Genomic DNA, 18,072 nt, shown 5'->3' with positions numbered 1-18,072 from the left:
CCTGACTTTGCCTGAGTGGGAAGTGGCAGAAATTGGACCTGAAACCAAACCCCCAACCCCACATCTGGTTCTTCCTACTCCCCTGAACCCTGCTTCTGTCTTGGAGACTCTTTCCCCTCTAGGAGGTGGTAACTTCCTCCTCTGTGGGTGCCCAGGCTGAGTGGTCATCCAAGTGGAAGGGGCACATGCAGTCTTGGTTGGGAGATATAATAAAACGGACTCACTCCAGCATGGGGGGTGCTCTAAGTTGGGGGCAACAGAGAAGAGCACCTACTTAGAAGAAAGAAAAATGAGAGCCTTGTTGCTCCTCAGATTGGCGATTCCTGACAGCTCCTGTTTCAAAACTATAACCTCATCAGGCCCCCCTTCCCAAAGCTCCTCTCTCCCGACAACAGAGTTTTCCATTGTAGAGAAGGAAAGAAATGCGGCTCTAATCCCCTTTGTTCCATGATTTCATCTCCTCCTCTCTCTCTTCCCTCGGGACTCCAGGCAATCACTTGGAGGAGGGAAGGTGGGGCAGGGAGGGGAGCCAACACGTTCTTCGCATGGTCTGGAGGGTCATCTGGGGCTTTGGGCAGGAGTGGGGAGCTGGAGGGTATAATCTATCCCCTCCCCAGCAGCCAAGAGAGCTGGAAAACTGGGAGGCTTCCATGAGGCCACCCTCCCCTTCCCTTCCCACTGGCCCACATGCCACTGATATCACCTCCTTGACTCTGTCCCCAGTCATGTATCACGAGTCCATGTATCATGGACACTCTTGCAGCCGGAGCGCAGCCTCATCATTTCTCACTGGATTTTGCGACAGCCGCCTTGGTGGGCCTCTCAAACTCCAGTGCTGTCCACCTTGGGCCCATCCTCCACCCAGCTGTCCCTGTGATCCTCCAGGTCATGCCTCAGGAGCTCCGCAGCACCCACAGGGGAAGCCCACACTCCAAATGGTGCTCAAGGCCCTCCTTGTCCTTTCCCTACCTTCTCTCCAACCCAGTCATCACAATCTCTTCTTGGCACTTTTTTTTTTTTTTGGAAACAGGGTCTCACTCTGTCACCCAGGCTGGAGTGCAGAGGCCTCAACCTCCACATGGAGGGTTCAAGCAGTCCTCCATCCTCAGCCTCCCAGGTAGCTGGGATTACAGGCATGTGCCACCACGCCCGGCTATTTTTAAAAATTTTTTGTAGAAATGGGGTTTTGGTCAGGCACAGTGGCTCACGCCTGTAATCCAAGTACTTTGGGAGGCCAAGGTGGGTAGATCACGAAGTCAAGATATCTAGACCATCCTGGCCAACATGGTGCAACCCCATCTCTACCAAAAATACAAAAATTAGCCAGATGTGGTGGTGCGCAACTGTACTCCCAGATACTCCGAAGGCTGAGGCAGGAGAATCGCTTGAACCTGGGAGGCAGAGGTTGCAGTGAGCCGAGATCGTGCCACTGCACTCCAGCCTGGTGACAAAGCAAGACTCCGTTTCAAAAGAAAAAAAAAATGGAGTTTTGCAATGTTGCCCAGGAGGCTAGTCTCAAACTCCTGGGCTCAAGTGATTCACCCACCTTGGCCTCCCAAAGTGCTGGGATTACAGGCATGAACCACCGTGCCTGGCCTTCCTCTTGGCATTTAATGATCAGTAACCCCAGATTCTATAAGGTGGTGTCCTGGTCTCCGCAAGGCTGCTCCTGTTGCTGTCCCTCCTCCAGGAAGCCTTCGTGGTCACATGCACATGCACACGCACACACACACACAAACACATGTATGCATAGGCGGGACCACCACTTCTCCTTGGGGCTGCTGTAGAGTCCCCTGTACTGCTCTCTCGTATGCATGGACCACATTTTTCGCCTATCATCCTCCTGTCTCTCACCCACTAAGCTCCTTGAGGGATACGTGGTTTCTGCGTTTTTACATTTTTCCTTTCCCAGGTCCTAGCAAAGCCCTTGGCCAATCAGCCTTACGCCGTGCTCCCATGCGCTTCAGGGAAGCAGGCAGGCTCTCTGCTCTTAACCCTGTGCTTCCTATCCACACCTCCCAGCCTATCCTGCGGCCTGGCCCAACCCCATTGCAAAGTCCTTCATTGCTTCCATCTAAAGATGGTCCTAACCCTACCCCTTCCCTGGCCCTACCTCTTTCTGCCCCGTTCTACCTGGGGCCTCCTCCAGCCCGCTGCCCACCAACCCTGGGCTCTGCTGACACAGGGGTGCTGTGTGTTTTACAGACTTGCACTCCTGGTTTGAGGTGATATAGAGTTTCCAGGAAAGAGCCACATAGAATTGAATATCATCCTTTTTGTTTTTTCAGACAGGGTCTCACTTTGTCACCCAAGTTGGAGTGCATTGGCACAATCTCGGCTCACTGCAGCCTCTACCTCATGGGCTCAAGCGATCCTCCCACCTCAGTCCCCCAAGCGGCTAGGACTGCAGGCGCATGCTACCACACCCGGCTCATTTTATTTTTGTATTTTTGGTAGAGACGAGGTTTCACCATGTTATCCAGGCTGGTCTGAGTTCAAGCGATCCACCCACCTCAGCCTCCCAAACTGTTGGAATTACAGGTGTGAGCCACCACACCTGGCCTGAATATCATCTATTGTTAGACCAGGAGTCAACAAACTTTTTCTGGAAAGGGCCAAATAGTAAATATTTTAGGCTTTGTGGGCCAAGAGCAAAATTAAGTGTATAGACTCATATAACAACAGAGAAAACACATTTCACACGCCTTTTATTAATAATTCAAAACAATAATAAGAGAAACACAGTTATTTTGGGGGAATAACGTTTGGCTTAACTGAGGTTCGAAGTTGGTGTTCCTTCTCATCAAATTGATTGCAAATGTTCATCTGTAAAAACCATTCTTAGCTCACAGACCCTACAGAAACAGGTGTGGGTCGATTTGGCTGGTGAGCCATAGTCTGCTGAGTTTCATAGTTTCATCAGCCATCCCCAGCCTCTCTAACCCTCTAGTGCTGGCCTTGACCTGTCCGTTCATTGCCCCTGCAGACCTTTCCTCTCATCTCCTCTCTGTCCTCTCACCGCACCCCGAGGCTTCCACGCAGACTCTAGGAGAACTGTTTTCTGTTTTGTTTTTTCAGTACTGAGTTTTTAAATCCCATTAGGCTAAATTTTTCCTATCTAGGCCAGCAGTCAGCAAGCTACAGTTTGTGAGCCAAATCTAGTCTGCTATCTGTGTACAATCGGTGAGCTTAGAATCTTTTTGGTTATTTATTTATTTATTTATTTGAGATGGAGTTTCGCTCTTGTTGCCCAGGCCGGAGTGCAGTGGCACAATCTCAGCTCACTGCAGCCTCTGCCTCCTAGTTTCAAGCGATTCTCTTGCCTCAGCCTCCCGAGTAGCTGGGACTATAGGCGCATGCCACCATTCCTGGCTAAGTTTTGTATTTTTAGTAGAGATGAGGTTTCACCATGTTGGCCAGGATGGTCTCGATCTCTTGACCTCATGATCCGCCCGCCTCGGCCTCCCAAAGTGCTGGGATTACAGGCATGAGCCACCGCACCTGGCCTGTGTACAGGTTTTCGTGTGAACATAAGATGTCAGTTCTCTCAGGTAGAAGTCCAAGCCTGCAATTGCTGGTTTATATGGTATGTACATGTTTAACTTCATAAGAAATTGCCAAATGATTTCAACCATTTCAAAGAGTTACAGACACCATGACATGTCACTCCTAAATGTTTGTGCATACATTTCCAAGCATCATAATTTCTCTCCTCAAATCATAATACTATTATCATAAGCTAACAAGGGTCTCTGAAATCATTTTGGTTTTTTTTTTTGAGACAGAGTTTTGCTCTGTTGCTAGGTGCCAGGCTGGAGTGCAGTGGTGCGATCTCTTGACCTCGTGATCTGCCCGCCTCAGCCTCCCAAAGTGCTGGGATTACAGGCGTGTCTGAAACCTGTATTTTAAAATAAGGCCGGGTGTGATGGCTTGGCTGGGTGCAGGTGGCTCTTGCCTGTAATGCCAGCACTTAGGGAGGCCAAGGTGGGTGGATCACCTGAGGTCAGGAGTTCAAGACCAGCCCAGCCAACATAGTGAAACCTTGTCTCTACTAAAAATACAAAAAGTATCCGGACATGGTGGCATGTGCCTGTAGTCTCAGCTACTTGGGAGGCTGAGGTAGGAGAATCACTTGAACCTAGGAGATAGAAGTTGCAGTGAGCCGAGATTGTGCCATTGCACTCAAGTCTGGGCAACAAGAGCAAAATTCTGTCTCAAAACATCTCTCATTCATGGATTGGGAGACTTAATATTGTTAAGATGACAATCCTTCTCAAAATGATCTACTAACTCGTGATGATTAATTTTAGGTGTCAACTTGACTGTATTAAAGGACACCCAGATAGCTGATAAAGCATTATTTCTGGGTATGTTTGTGATGGTGTCTCTGGAAGAGAATGGCATTTGAATCAAGTGGATTGAGTAAGTAACATCTGCCCTCACCTAATGTGGGCAGGCACCATCCAATTGGCTAAGGCCCCAGATAGAACAAAAAAGCAGGGGAAAGGTGAATTTGCTTTCTCTCTTTTGGAGCTGGAACATTCTTTTTCTCCTGCCCTTGGACATAGAACTCCAGATTATCAGGCCTTTTAGATTTCTTGGTTCTGAGGACTTCAGACTTGGACTGAGTCATGCTACTGCGTTCCTTGATTTTGCAGTTTGCAGATGGCATATTCTCAGCCTCTGTAACTATATGAGCCATTTCTAATAAATCCCCTCCCATCCATCTCTCCCTCTCTCCTATTTATTATCTGTCTCTGGAGAACCCTGACTAATAGAAGATTCATTGTAGTCTCTATCCACATTCCAATGATCTTTTTGTAGAAATGCAAAATTCTATTCTCAGATTCATATGGAATTGCAATGGGCCTGAATAGTCAAAACAATGTTGAAAAAGAGAAAGTTAAAAGATTCACACTTGGCTGGGCGTGGCGGCTCTCACCTGTAATCCCAGGATTTCAGGAGGCCAAGGCAGGTAGATTACCTGAGGTCAGGAGTTTGAGACCAGCCTGGCCAACATGGTAAAGCCCCATCTCTACTAAAAATATAAAAATTAGCTTGGTGTGGTGGCGCACACCTGTGATCCCAGCTACTCAGGAGGCTGAGGCAGGAGAATTGCTTGAACCTGGGAAAGGGGCAGTGAGCTGAGATAGAGCCACTCCACTCCAGCCTGGGTGAAAGAGTGAGACTCCATCTCAAAAAAAAAAAAAAAAAAAAAAAGACACACTACTTTCCAATTTCAAAAGGTACTGCAAAGCTACAGTAATCAAAACAATGTGGTACTGGCATCATGATAGAAACATAGACCAATGGAATAGAACTGAGAAGTGGTTCTCAAGGGTGCCAGGACCATTCAATGAGAGAAACAATATTCTTATCAACAAATGAAGCTGGGATAATTGGATAACCACATGCAAAAGAATGAAGTTGGACTCTTACCTCACTCCATAAACAAAAATTAACTCAAAATGGATCCAGAACCCAAATATAAGAATTAAAACACAGGAGAAAACATAGGGGTAAATCTTTAGGACTTTGGATTTGGCAATGGATTCTTAGACTTGATAAGAAGAGCCCAGGCAACAAAATAAATTTTAGATAAATTGGACATCATTGGCTGGGCATGGTGGCTCACGCCTGTAATCCCAGCACTTTGGGAGGCCGAGGTGGGCAGATCACCTGAGGTCAGGAGTTCGAGACCAGCCTGGCCAGCATGGCGAAACCACATCTCTACTAAAAATATAAAAATTATCCGGGCATGGTGGCATGCACCTGTAATCCCAGCTGCTTGGGAGGCTGAGGCAGGAGAATCGCTTGAACTCAGGAGGCAGAGGTTTCAGTGAGCTGAGATTGCACCTCTGCACTCCAGCCTGGGTGACAGAGTATACCCAGCCGGCGATGTACTTTTTTACCCTTTGTGAAACTGGCAGTATAGGTGAATGTCTGGTTTCCATGAAGAATCCTCTTTGAGTCTCCCTGATAGCCCTGCCATATAAATTATTCTCATTTTATGAATAAAGAAACTAGTTGGGCGAGGTGAGTGACTCACACCTGTAATATCAGCACTTTGGGAGGCTGAGGCAGGTGGATCACCTGAGGCCAGGAGTTCCAGATCAACCTGGGTGAGTGGCAAAACCCCATCTCTACTGAAAATACAAAAAATTAGCTGGGCATGGTGGCTCATGCCTGTAATCCCAGCTACTTAGGAGTCTGAAGCACTAGAATCAATTGAACCTTGGAGGCGAAGGTTGCAGTGAGCCAAGATCGAGCCACTGCATTCCAGCCAGGGCGACAGAGTGAGACTCTGTCTCAAAAGGAAAAAAAAAAAAAGAAACAAGAGTTTCAGGGACTCAATAATTTGCCCGAAGCATGGAGAGATAGTTTGCGATTTTCGCTTGTATTGTTTTCCTTCCCTTTACTCTGCCCTTTTGCATGCCGCCCAGTGCCAGCAGACACCTGGGGTACTTAGGTACCCTCACAGGGTGGACAGCTTCTACCTCCCCAAATGCAAGCAGCCCTATCAGCGCGGTCCTGTGAAGGCTGAGGACACAGCCTGAGACCCTGAGGACAATGGTGGCTGGGGAGAAATGGGCACGATAGGAAGAATGCCCCCTGCTCCCTCCCCCCACGTCTCCCCCACCCTCCACTACTAAGCCTTTTGTAAGCAAGAGGAGCAGACCAGATCGCCTAGAAGGAGAAAAAAAAAAAAAGGAAAAAATTCTCCCATCTGTTGAGTATTAACCTCTGAACCATTTAACCAAACATTGGCTTCTCCTGTCATTTGATAAGGTGTATCCAGCAAAGGGAGATGAGAAAATTGGGAGGTTATTCTTTTAAATTACATCAGCTGGGGGTTTGTTCCTGCCGCAGAGCTTGGAGGGTCCCGTCTGGGACATCACATCACCATCAGCACACTCAAGGACAGGCTTGAGTGCTTTCCTCTGCCTGGGAGTTCAGGCATTCACAGGGATATAGAAAAAAGAAAAAAAAAGCAAGAGGGCTTTAAAAATAAAGTCCATGCACAGCAGGCTGTCTGCCCCGAGCCAGCGCCGTAGCAAGGGGCGATTATGGAGGAAGGAATGGTTTGTGTCACCGTCACACGGAAATGTCCGACGGCTTTTCTGCAGAGACAACACCTCTCAGTCTTCCAGAGACTCTGTGCTCAGACTTCCGGAGCTGTCGGGGACCTCCAAGGTCATTCTGCCTGCCCCAGCCCCCCTTTGAGTCGGGTTTCTCAGCAGAATGGGCCAGCGAGCAGTCTAGACAGATAGGGACCTTCAGCGCTGGCCAACTGGCTTCCACTGGCAGGTCGGACCTGTTGTGAGGACATCAAGCCCTGGACAGAGGGCAGAAGCCCAGACTTTGGCTGCTGTCTTTGGTCCAGCCCTCCCTCCTGTCCCTCTGCTGACCTCCAACTGATAAGAGCAGATTATCTCCCTGGGCTTAGGCCCCTCCTGAACTAGTCCCTTCTCTCTGGGCCTCAGTTTCCCCATGAGTGCAAGGAGCTGGCTGGGAGGGTCTCCAAGGGCCTACCAACTCTGCTACACAGTGGTGTTTGTTCATAAGATTCCTCTGATGGGAGGAAACACCTATTCTCTACCTTCCCCAGTGACTCACAGCCCATTTGTTGAAAGTTTTCCTTGCCATCTTTTCTAGACTCATTTTACTGAGACTTCACTCCTTTTTTTTTTTTTTTTTTTTGAGATGGAGTCTGGCTCTGTCGTGGCTGGAGTGCAGTGGCACGATCTTGGCTTACTGCAATCTCTGCCTCCTCCTCCACTTCCCCAGTTCAAGCCAGTCTCCTGCCTCAGCCTCCCAAGTAGCTGGGATTACAGGCACATGCTACCACACCCAGCTAATTTTTGTACTTTTAGTAGAGACAGGGTTTCACCATGTTGGCCAGGCTGGTTTTGAACTGACCTCAAGCAATCTGCCCATCTCAGCCTCCCAAAGTGCTGGGATTACAGGCATGAGCCACCGTGCCCGGTTGCCTGAAACTTCACTCCTTTTATCTGGTCCTTGGTTTCCAGAGCCAGTGAGATCTTGCCTACCTTTTCTCCTGGACTTACTAATTTATCTCTCATTTATCACTTCTTCCCCAGTAAAGGCAAGGGAAAGGCAGCCCATTCTCCGGGTTCACTAACTGAGCTCCAGACTCAGGGCTGGGCTCTTCCATGTGTGTTAGCTTATTTAATCTTCACAGCAGCTCAAAGCCATGGATGAAGTCCCACTTCAGATGAGGAAAGTGAAGCTCAGAAATGATGGCTTGGCCAAGCTTCCGCATTAGGAAGAGGATGAACTGGGATTCAGAGCAGATCTGTTTGAGCCTAAAGGCCAGAGTCTTTCCATCTTATCATGTAACACCTCCTCAGAGTCCTTCAGTCATCGGGGCTCTTCCTGATCAAGATTCCTTCCTGGAAGAGACTCCAGGCACCTTGGGGACAGGGGAGGCAGAACAGCAGAGAAGCAAAGCATGGAATCTTGCTCCAAAGACCTAACCCTCCTCAGGCAGACAGGGGAAGAGAAAGGGAAGTACTCAAGTCTCAGAGACTGGTCAGGACATGGCAGTAATTAACTTGAGCCCAGGGCTCCACTGCAAGTGACTTCGCACCTAATCCATTTCCCATCTCAGGTGATGCCCAGTGTTGCTGGCCAGTGTGGCTCGCAGGGAGAGCTCTATGGTGGGTTACTTCCAACAGTTCAATGACACAACACAAGGCACGTCATTTCCAACACAGAGCAGGCATGTGACCTTGAGCAAGAGAGGGCCCTGAGACCACCCACTGTCAGAGCCTTGATTTCCTCACCTGCATAATGGGCATAAGATTACCTGCCCACCTCAACAGCTTGTGGTGGACGACAGTGAAAAGGCTGCACCGCCTCTGATGTCCCAAATACTGTTCCACCAGGTGCAATGACTCATACCTGTAATTGCAGCGCTTTGGGAGGCTGAAGAGGGAGGATTGCTTGAGTCCAGGAGTTGGAGATCAGCCTGGGCAACACAGTGAGACCCTGTCTCTACAAAAAATTTAAAAATTAGCTGGGTGTGGCGGTGAGCACCTGTAGCCATTTGGGAGGCTGAGGTAGGAGGATTGCCTGAGCCCAGGAGGCTGAGGCTACAGTGAGTTGTGATCATGCCACTGTACTCCAGCCTGGATGACACAGGGAGATCCTGTCCCCTCCAAAAAATTGTTCTTTTTCTTACTCTCTCATAGTGTCCATCCCAAGTCTCACGTGTAGCAGACACCCGGCAGATGTTTATTGGATATAAACCAGCCACTAACCTTTGGACAGCCCTTGAGAGCTTACTGAGTGTTTCCACACATTATGTTCTTCATTTTTTTTTTCTTTTTTTTTTTTTTTTGAGATGGAGTCTCACTCTGTTGCCCAGGCTGGAGTGCAGTGGTGTGATCTCGGCTTACTGCAACCTCCGCCTCCCGAGTTCAAGCAATTCTCCTGCCTCAGCCTCCTGAGTAGCTGGGATTATAGTGAGCACCACCATGCCCAGCTAATTTTTGTATTTTTAGTAGAGACAGGGTTTTGCCATGTTGGCCAGGCTGGTCTCATACTCCTGACTTCAGGTGATCCACCGCCTCAGCCTCCAAAAGTTTACAGGTGTGAGCCACCGCACCTGGCCTTTATATTCTTTAATTCTCCCAACAGCCTTTCAGAAGGCAGGGTTTGCCCTTGCTCTTGTTCACAGGTGTGGAAACTGAGGCTGGTCCTTTGTGGCTTCCAGCTTGCTGAGGGGTTAAGGTGCTTTTCGGAGCTCTCTGCTGACAGCTTTCTGTCTTCTTGTTGTTTGGAGAGAGCAGCCAGCTGCAGCCCAGATGTGGAGACCCGGCTGGCCGCAAAGGAGGTAGGTGGGTGGGAATAGCCTACCATTTCCTCTCTTGAAGACAAATGGTTTGGGGCCACTGGAGGCTCCGTAGGCTCTGCTGTGGCGGGATTAGGAGCCTCCGTGGGGCGGGAGATGTGCTCCTCTTGAAAACAATTCCTGCCTTGTGAGGTGGCCACTTGGAGGATGGAATCAGCAGACAGGGTCCTCAGTAAGCTGCCCCCCCCCCTCACGCCGCCGCTCTCTAAATAGCTTTGTTTAGGCTCTAGGTTTTAAAGGTCCTCATCCTGGCCTGTGAAAAGGAAGGGGTTCTAAAGAGGGTGCCATGTTGGCCGACATTTTGTTTGTTCGGCCAGCATTTTGAGCCCTCTCCTCTGACCGTGGAGTGAGCAGATACACAAACTCAGAAAACACCCATACAACGCACACACCCACAGGCTCATAGATGAGTGCACACAGGTACACACATGCACATACACAAGTATACACACATACACGTACATTCACACCTCCAAGGAGCAGCCATGAGCTTCCCCAGGCTCTCAGAGCTGCGTTAAGCCCCTCAGGAGTGGAGGGAAGGAAGCTGGGTGTCGTATATCATTTCTCTCCAAACAGGCAGTGTCCTCTCTGCCCAAAGCAGGGGTGGGGGCGGTCGGCAACCATGAACTGGTCTCAGGAAGGAGCCCCTCTGGCCCATATTTCACAGACACCCCAGACAGAGCCTGCTGTCAGGAGCTCTGTCTAATTTCCTCCCGACTGCCGGCCCGGATCCCCCCCGACAAAGAGGGGCTTTGTGTCGCCTCCCCACCCCTGGCATCTACTCCACAGAGATCCTTCAGGGGACGCACAGAGGGGATTTGTGGGATGAAGGCGCCGCATCCTGTGCCACAGCCCCCAGAAGGGCCACAAATTCTTGAGTGGAAAGATCCTGGTCTTGGCTGAGGGGTTCCCCCGGGCTCAGGGGCCTCGGTCCCTCCAGTGTCCCCACCCGCAGTTCTCCTCAGGCCTGTCAGGGAAGAGGTGAGTGAAGGGGAGCAGCTGAGGATGAAAAGGCATTTTAAGGGGCTCAGGCCTCCCCACCCTCTCTTAGAAGAAACACAGCCTTCAGCACTCGGTACCCGCTTCTGGAGGGGGACGTGCCCGCTTGGCAGGCCATCTGCAGGGCACCTTGCTGTGGGAAGGGACAGTTGTGGCTGGTTTCTCCCTGCTCTAGATCCTTCATGGGCCGGTCATGCTGGGAAGGAAAAGTGGGGTCCTGGGGGGCAGAGCCACGGAGGACAGGATGAGGGAGGGTGGACTGGCAAGCATGACATGGGCCAGTGCCCTGGGAGACCTCCTGGGAGAACACAGGCAAGGAGTGCCCTGGGCCTTCACTTTCTGATCCTTCCTGATGAGGCCGCTCCTCCACAGGTGCCCCTGGGTCAAGATCCCAGCGATGCCTCCCTTGGAGGGGGTGTGGACTGGAGGGGATTGACCTAGTAGCTGATTGAGTATCTTAAGGTGTGCTTAGGGGCTGTCATGTGTGGCCACAGTGTGAAAAGTTCTGTTCTAGGTTAACACAGAAGCTAATCTGGATTCGGCATCCTCCAAGCCCTTGCCTTTCCCCACGATCCCCTACTGCCTCTCAGCTGCGCTTATTTGATATAGCTCAGTGCTTTGAAAACATTTTGCCCATAGTGTCTGTTTATCTTTTATATTCAAGGCAGAACAAAGTATTAGAATGCTCTGTTTTTGCAGTTGGGAAATCAGCCCAGGGAAGGTGAGTGGCTTGCTAAAAGCCACACAGCAAATGAGTAGAAAACTAGGTACCGAGGGCTGGGCATGATGGCTCACGCCTGTAATCCCAGCACTTTGGGAGGCCGAGGTGGGCAGATCATGAGGTCAAGAGATCAAGACCATCCTGGCCAACATGAAACCCTGTCTCTACTAAAAATACAAAAATTAACTGGGCATGGTGGTGGGCGCCTGTAATCCCAGCTACTTGGGATGCTGAGGCAGGAGAATCGCTGGAACCCAGGAGGTGGAGGTTGCAGTGAGTGGAGATCATGCCACTGCACTCCAGCCTGGCAACAGAGTGAGAGTCTGTCTCAACAAGAAAGAAAGAAAGAAAGAAAGAAAACCAGATACTGAAATGTAGGCCTCCTCCTCCGTGCGCCGATGCTTGTACTCAAGGCAGAAGACAGTGCTGACACTGTGTTGCACCCTCCCTGAAGAAGGGGAAGAACACTCTGACTAGAGAGAGAGAGAGAGAGAGAGTGTGTGTGTGTGTGTGTGTGTGTGTGTGTGTGAAAGAGAGAGACACACACACAGAGAGAGAGACTGACAGAGGGGAGCTCGCTCCCACTTGGAGGGCCCACTCGGACCCAGGCACTGTGCGAGGTGTTCTGTAGACCTTACCCCATTTTCCTGGGGACAGTCTGACTGTCTCCACTCGCCCTACCTAAGACTTAACACATAGTTAGCTCTTAAGTAATGTTTTTGTGGAGTGAATGAATGAATCGAATCCTTCTATCAGCCTGTGAGTAAAATATGAACTCTACTTTGTTTTTTTTTTTTTTTTTTTTTTTTTTTTTTTTGAGACGGAGTCTCGCTCTTGTTACCCAGGCTGGAGTGCAATGGCGCGATCTCGGCTCACCGCAACCTCCGCCTCCTGGGTTCAGGCAATTCTCCTGCCTCAGCCTCCTGAGTAGCTGGGATTACAGGCACGCGCCACCGTGCCCAGCTAATTTTTTTGTATTAATAGAGACGGGGTTTCACAATGTTGACCAGGATGGTCTCGATCTCTCGACCTCGTGATCCACCCGCCTCGGCCTCCCAAAGTGCTGGGATTACAGGCTTGAGCCACCGCGCCCGGCCTGAACTCTACTTTGTAGAAGCATTTTTAACAAATGTTTATCAAGCACCACTACTTCTGCAGGCCACTGGCTGAGGAAACTGAGGATCAGAGAAGACGAGCGACTTCATGCAGGCCACACAGCTAGTCTGTAGCAAAGCCTGTGTCGGAACTGGAATCTGACAGTGTCCAAAGCTGGGGTGTGTGTGTGGAGGGGTAAATGTGGGGATGGGGTGAAAGCTGTGGAGAGGGAGGGTGATAAGACATACAGGATTTCTCCTCCTGCAATACAGATAATTTTTATTTTTATTTTCATTTATTTAAGAGATTTTTATTTATTTATTTTTTGAGAGATGGAGTCTCGCTCCGTCACCCAGGCTGGAGTGCAGTGGCGCGATCTCTGCTCACTGCAACCTCCACCTCCCAGGTTCAAGCAATTCTCCTGCCTCAGCCTCCCGAGTAGCTAAGACTATAGGCGCCCACCACCAGGCCCAACTAATTTTTTGTATTTTAATAGAGACAGGGTTTCACCGTGTTGCCCAGGCTGGCCACAGACTCCTGAGCTCAGGCAGTCCACCCGCCTTGGCCTCCCAAAGTGCAGAGATTACAGGCATGAGCCACCGTGCCCAGCCAATGCAGAGAATACTTTAAAGGAAAATAACCTGAAGATAGTATGGTCCCACCAGGCAGTCAGCCAGCTCAGACACAGGCCTCCAGCTCTCTAGCCAGGTGCACCGGGTTCTTTAGACAGGATTTGTGTTCCTGGAAAACTGGTTTTAAATCATTTTTAAAAACACAAATAAAACCATCCTTTATAGCCACTGGGGAGGCCTGCAGCTTAATGGGAGGCTGCAGCAAGGTTTTTTATACCCGGAGGAATGCTTTAGAGCCTTTGGATCTGCCCTACTGGGTAAATCTGCTGGATGGTGGAGAAAGCCAACCACGAGGCTCTTGCCAAGACGAGCACAGACTCGGTGGACGTCCATCCTGGGGGTTCTCAGACCCTGGCTGAGCCTGTTCCCTTCCCACTAATGCTGGATTGAAGCCCAGCCGTGGGCCCCAGCTCTGGGGACAGGCTGGAGTCCTGAGCCAGCAGCTCCGGTTAGGAAATTAAAAAGAAAGAGAAGCTCTTGCAGCCAGGCCCATGGTGAGAGACGAGTTAGGTCATGTCTCTTTCTGTTCAATCGGATCTTAGTCCCAACCCTGATGTCACCTTGAAGCTATTAAGCGTCACCCTCAGAGATGTGTGTGAGCAGCTCACAAACCTCTTATCAGGCACGCCTCTGAGACTCGCTGTTGTCAGTGGTCAGGCTCTGGAAGCTGTTTCTTTGCCAACCACAGGTCAAAGAGGAGAAGCTTGTTCAGACTTAAGACAGAGCTCAGAGAGTGGGAGAGAGATTTGCAGAGAACTGTGGTCCCAGAGAGTTCCCTGGGGCTGTAGAAACAGGGTGACTGTTGAGTGCCCCGCGTCAAGGGCATGGTCCGCCAGACCTGGTGGTCTCGGAAGGCCTGACTCCATCAAGCTACCTAACCAGCTTCTGGGCTGAGCTTCTCCCACATTGTCCATGTGTCCAGCAATGGGCAGTTTTGAACTGAGAAGGCAGTGATGTCAATAATTTAACAGTTCCCCCGTCCATCCATCCATCCATCCATCCATGGATGTGCCCCCTCATCCAGTACTATCTATTAGGCATTTATTAGGTACCAAGCATCATGCTAGTAGCTGGGAACAAAATGATCAGAAAAACACATCCCTTTCTCTTTCTTCCAGCCTAGAAAGCAGACCAAACATGAATAGGCAAACAAAAACTAGAAGAATGATGGATTGTGGTAGTGGCCATAAGGGAACACGTGCAAGGTGGGAAGATAGAGAATAAACGGACAGTCGTGGCCACAGGTCACAGTAGCATTAGAGAAGAGCATGGATTTGAGATTTCTTTTTTTTTTTTGAGAAGGAGTCTCACTCTGTCACCCAGGCTGGAATTCAGTGGTGTGATCTCGGCTCACTGCAACTTCTGCCTCCCAGGTTCAAGCGATCCTCCTGCCTCAGCTTCCCAAGTAGCTGGGATTACATGTGCCTGCTGCCATGCCTGGCTAGAGACAGGGTGGTAGAGACAGGGTTTTTAGTAGAGACAGGGTTTCACCATGTTGGCCAGGCTGGTCTCGAACTCCTGACCTCAAGCAATCTGCCCACCTCGGCCTCCCAAAATGCTGGGATTACAAGCATGAGACACTGTGTCCAGCTGAGATTTTTTTCTATTTTTTTTTTTTTTGAGACAGAGTCTTGCTCTCTCGCCCACACTGAGGTGTAGAGGCATGCTCTCTGTTCACTGTAAGCTCTGCCTCCCCAGTTCAAGTGATTCTCCTGCCTCAGCCTCCCAAGTAGCTGGGATTATAGGTGTGCACCACCATGCCCAGCTAATTTTTGTATTTTTAGTAGAGATGGGGTGTCACCATGTTGACTAAGCTGGTCTTGAACTCCTGACCTCAGGTGATCCACCTGCCTCAGCCTCCCAAAGTGCTGGGATTATAGGCGTGAGTCACTGCACCCAGCCGGATTTGAGGTATTTTTTAAAGTGTTTCAAAAATATTCAGATGCCCAGGGTTGGCAGCAAATGGGGCTGAGAAGGGGCAGCCGGTGAGAGAAGGAACATGGTGAGAGTCCAGCGCTGTGGTGGCCAAGAGAGGACATGACTGACTAGTGCCTCAGTGGTGGCTATGAGGGATTAGCAGGCACAGGCTCCTCTGCCTGGCCAGGGAATATACAGCTCTTAACGGCAATCATTTCCACTCAATGGAAGGAAAGAAAGCCACCCACCACGGGTTTACCCAGTTACTGGAATTGTGGTGCTTTGGGGATCTGGAGAGAAAACAATAGATCTCTGCCTGACACTGATTCTTATCTTTGAATAGAGGAACTATCAGAAATGCATGCATCCATTGCAGGACCTGGCCCAGGCAGGTGAGCAGGTTTCTGAAGGCCTGAGCCCCTCCAGTCCTTTTCATTTGGAAATTGATTCCCTACTCGCTTCATCTCTCTCTTTTTTTTCATATTTCCTGGCCTCTCTCAGCAGGTCAGCCACACACTCGTTCGTCCCTGATGCTCTTTCAAGGATGGAGAATCGCATTACTGAAAAGTTACTGCCTGGGAATTCTCAGTTGTTTGGATTCCTACCAAGCCACCATCTCTGTTCACACTCACTGGTTCCCATCAGGGTGGTGCCAGTGGGTGGCCTTGCTTCCTTCATGCAGCTTTGCCCTCGGAAGAAAGTAGAGGATTTTTACCAACTTGAAGAACAGCTGGTCCCAGCTAATGCCCACCCAGCGTTGGTCAATCAAACACCAACGCTGAAGAGGGAGAGGCATGTGGGGAGTGTTCAAAACCAGAACCCTCTCGATTGATGTGTGCGTGTACTTTTAATTTCATGACCAGACTCTCCTCAGTGGGCTTATTAACTGGGTTTATTGGGGAAAGGAAAATTCTCACACAGATTTTTTTCCTGATGGTTTTAGAAATCGGTGACTGTCGCTACCTCACGTTAGGCATTGGCCTACTATTGAAAGTTAGTTTGGTCTGGGTGCAGTAGCTCACGCCTGTAGTCCCAGGGATTTGGGAGGTGAGGCAGGAGGATCCCTTGAGGCCAGACGTTCAAGACCGGCCTGGGCAACATAGTGAGACCCCATCTCTACAAAGCAACTTAAAAATTAGCTGGGGTGGGGTATGGTGCCTCACACCTGTAATCACAGAACTTTGGGAGGCCAAGGTGGGCAGATCACAATGACAGGAGATGGAGACCATCCTGGCCAACACGGTAAAACCCCATCTCTACTAAAAATACAAAAATTAGCTGGGCCTGGTGGTACATGCCTGTAATCCCAGCTACTTGGAAGACTGAGGCAGGAGAATCACTTGAACCCGGGAATTGGAGGTTGCAGTGACCCAAGATGGTGCCACTGCTCTCCAGCCTCATGACAGAGTGATACTCTGTCTTAAAAAAAAAAAATCCTGGGTGTGGTAGTTCACACAGCTACCCAGGAGGCTGAGGTGGGAGGATTCCTTGAGTTTGAGGCTTCAATGAGCCATGATCACACCACTGTACTCCAGCCTGGGTAATGAAGTCTCTTGAAAAAAAAACCAAAAAACACTTGGGCCATATTTGTATTAAAACATCCTGCGTGTTCCTTTAGAGTGCTCCTAGAATGCATAAGTCCTCGGGATTCCAGGTCTGGGAGAAGACTCCAGACAGAAGGGAATGAGCCAAGGAATGGAGAAGAGAAATCACAAGGCCTGTGGCTGTGGATGGAAGGCAGCTTGGTCTTGCTAGAGCACAGGATTCATGGCGGGGGTGGTGGGTTGCAGCTGTAGAGGTGGTCAGGGGCTGGATCATGGGGACCTGTGAAGGCTCTTGGACTTTATTTTATAAGTGAGGGAAGCTACTGATAGGTTTTAAGTTGGGGGAGGCAGGGTTGAATTTTTGTGTGTGTTATCACTCTACAGGCTGAGAGGGGTTGGAATCTGAGCAGCCTCAGATCAAGAGGGAGAGCTCTCAGAGGCTCTAATTCAAGTGAGACGTCAACAGCCAGAAGGAAGGCAGTGGTGGTGGGAAGACAATGCCATGGGTGGGAGAAATATCTATATGGAAAGTAAAATGAGCAGGATCAGGTAGCGGATTTGTTCGGAAAAGCAGAGGTCAGTATCGAGGATGTGTCCCAGGTTTCCAGCATGAATGAACAGGTAGGTTGGTGTTGTCAGCTAAAGTAGAGGCATCAGAGCACAGGGACAGACTCTCACCTAATTTGGGGGATGGCGATTTCCCCTTCAGATATCAGAGTTTGAGATGCTTATAGTCCCCTGAAGCATGGAGTTGAGTTTCCAGCAGGAGGGTGGCCAGGTCTCCTCTCCTGCCTCCCTCTCTCCCCTCGCCGTAGCCATTCCTGTTTTGTCCATTGTTGACATCTTGGTGAGACAAATTGTTTTCTAGTTAAAAAGACATAGAGGCTGGGGGTGGTGGCTCACGCCTGTAATCCTGGCACTTTGGGAGGCCGAGACAGGTGGATCACCTGAGGTCAGGAGTTTGAGATCAGCTTGACCAACATGGAGAAATCCTGTCTCTACTAAAAATACAAAAATTAGCCGGGTGTGGTGGCGCACATCTCTAATCCCAGCTACTCTGGAGGCTGAGGCAGGAGAATCGCTTGAACTCAGGAGGTAGAGCTTGCAGTGAGCCAAGATGGCACCATTGTGCTCCAGCCTGGGCAACAAGAATGAAACTGTCTCAAAAACAAAACAAAAAAGACTAAGAATATGGAATATTTTTTCTTCTTATTATTTTTTACTACTATTAATATATACTTTTCTACCTTGAAAAATAAAATTTCAAACTTTGAATTTAAACATTAG

This window comes from Aotus nancymaae, unplaced genomic scaffold (genome assembly GCF_030222135.1).
Source record: "Aotus nancymaae isolate 86718 unplaced genomic scaffold, 86718_ANA_hifiasm-v0.15.2.pri h1tg000089l, whole genome shotgun sequence".
Taxonomy (NCBI): Eukaryota; Metazoa; Chordata; class Mammalia; order Primates; family Aotidae; genus Aotus; species Aotus nancymaae.
This window is presented reverse-complemented; position numbering follows the sequence as displayed.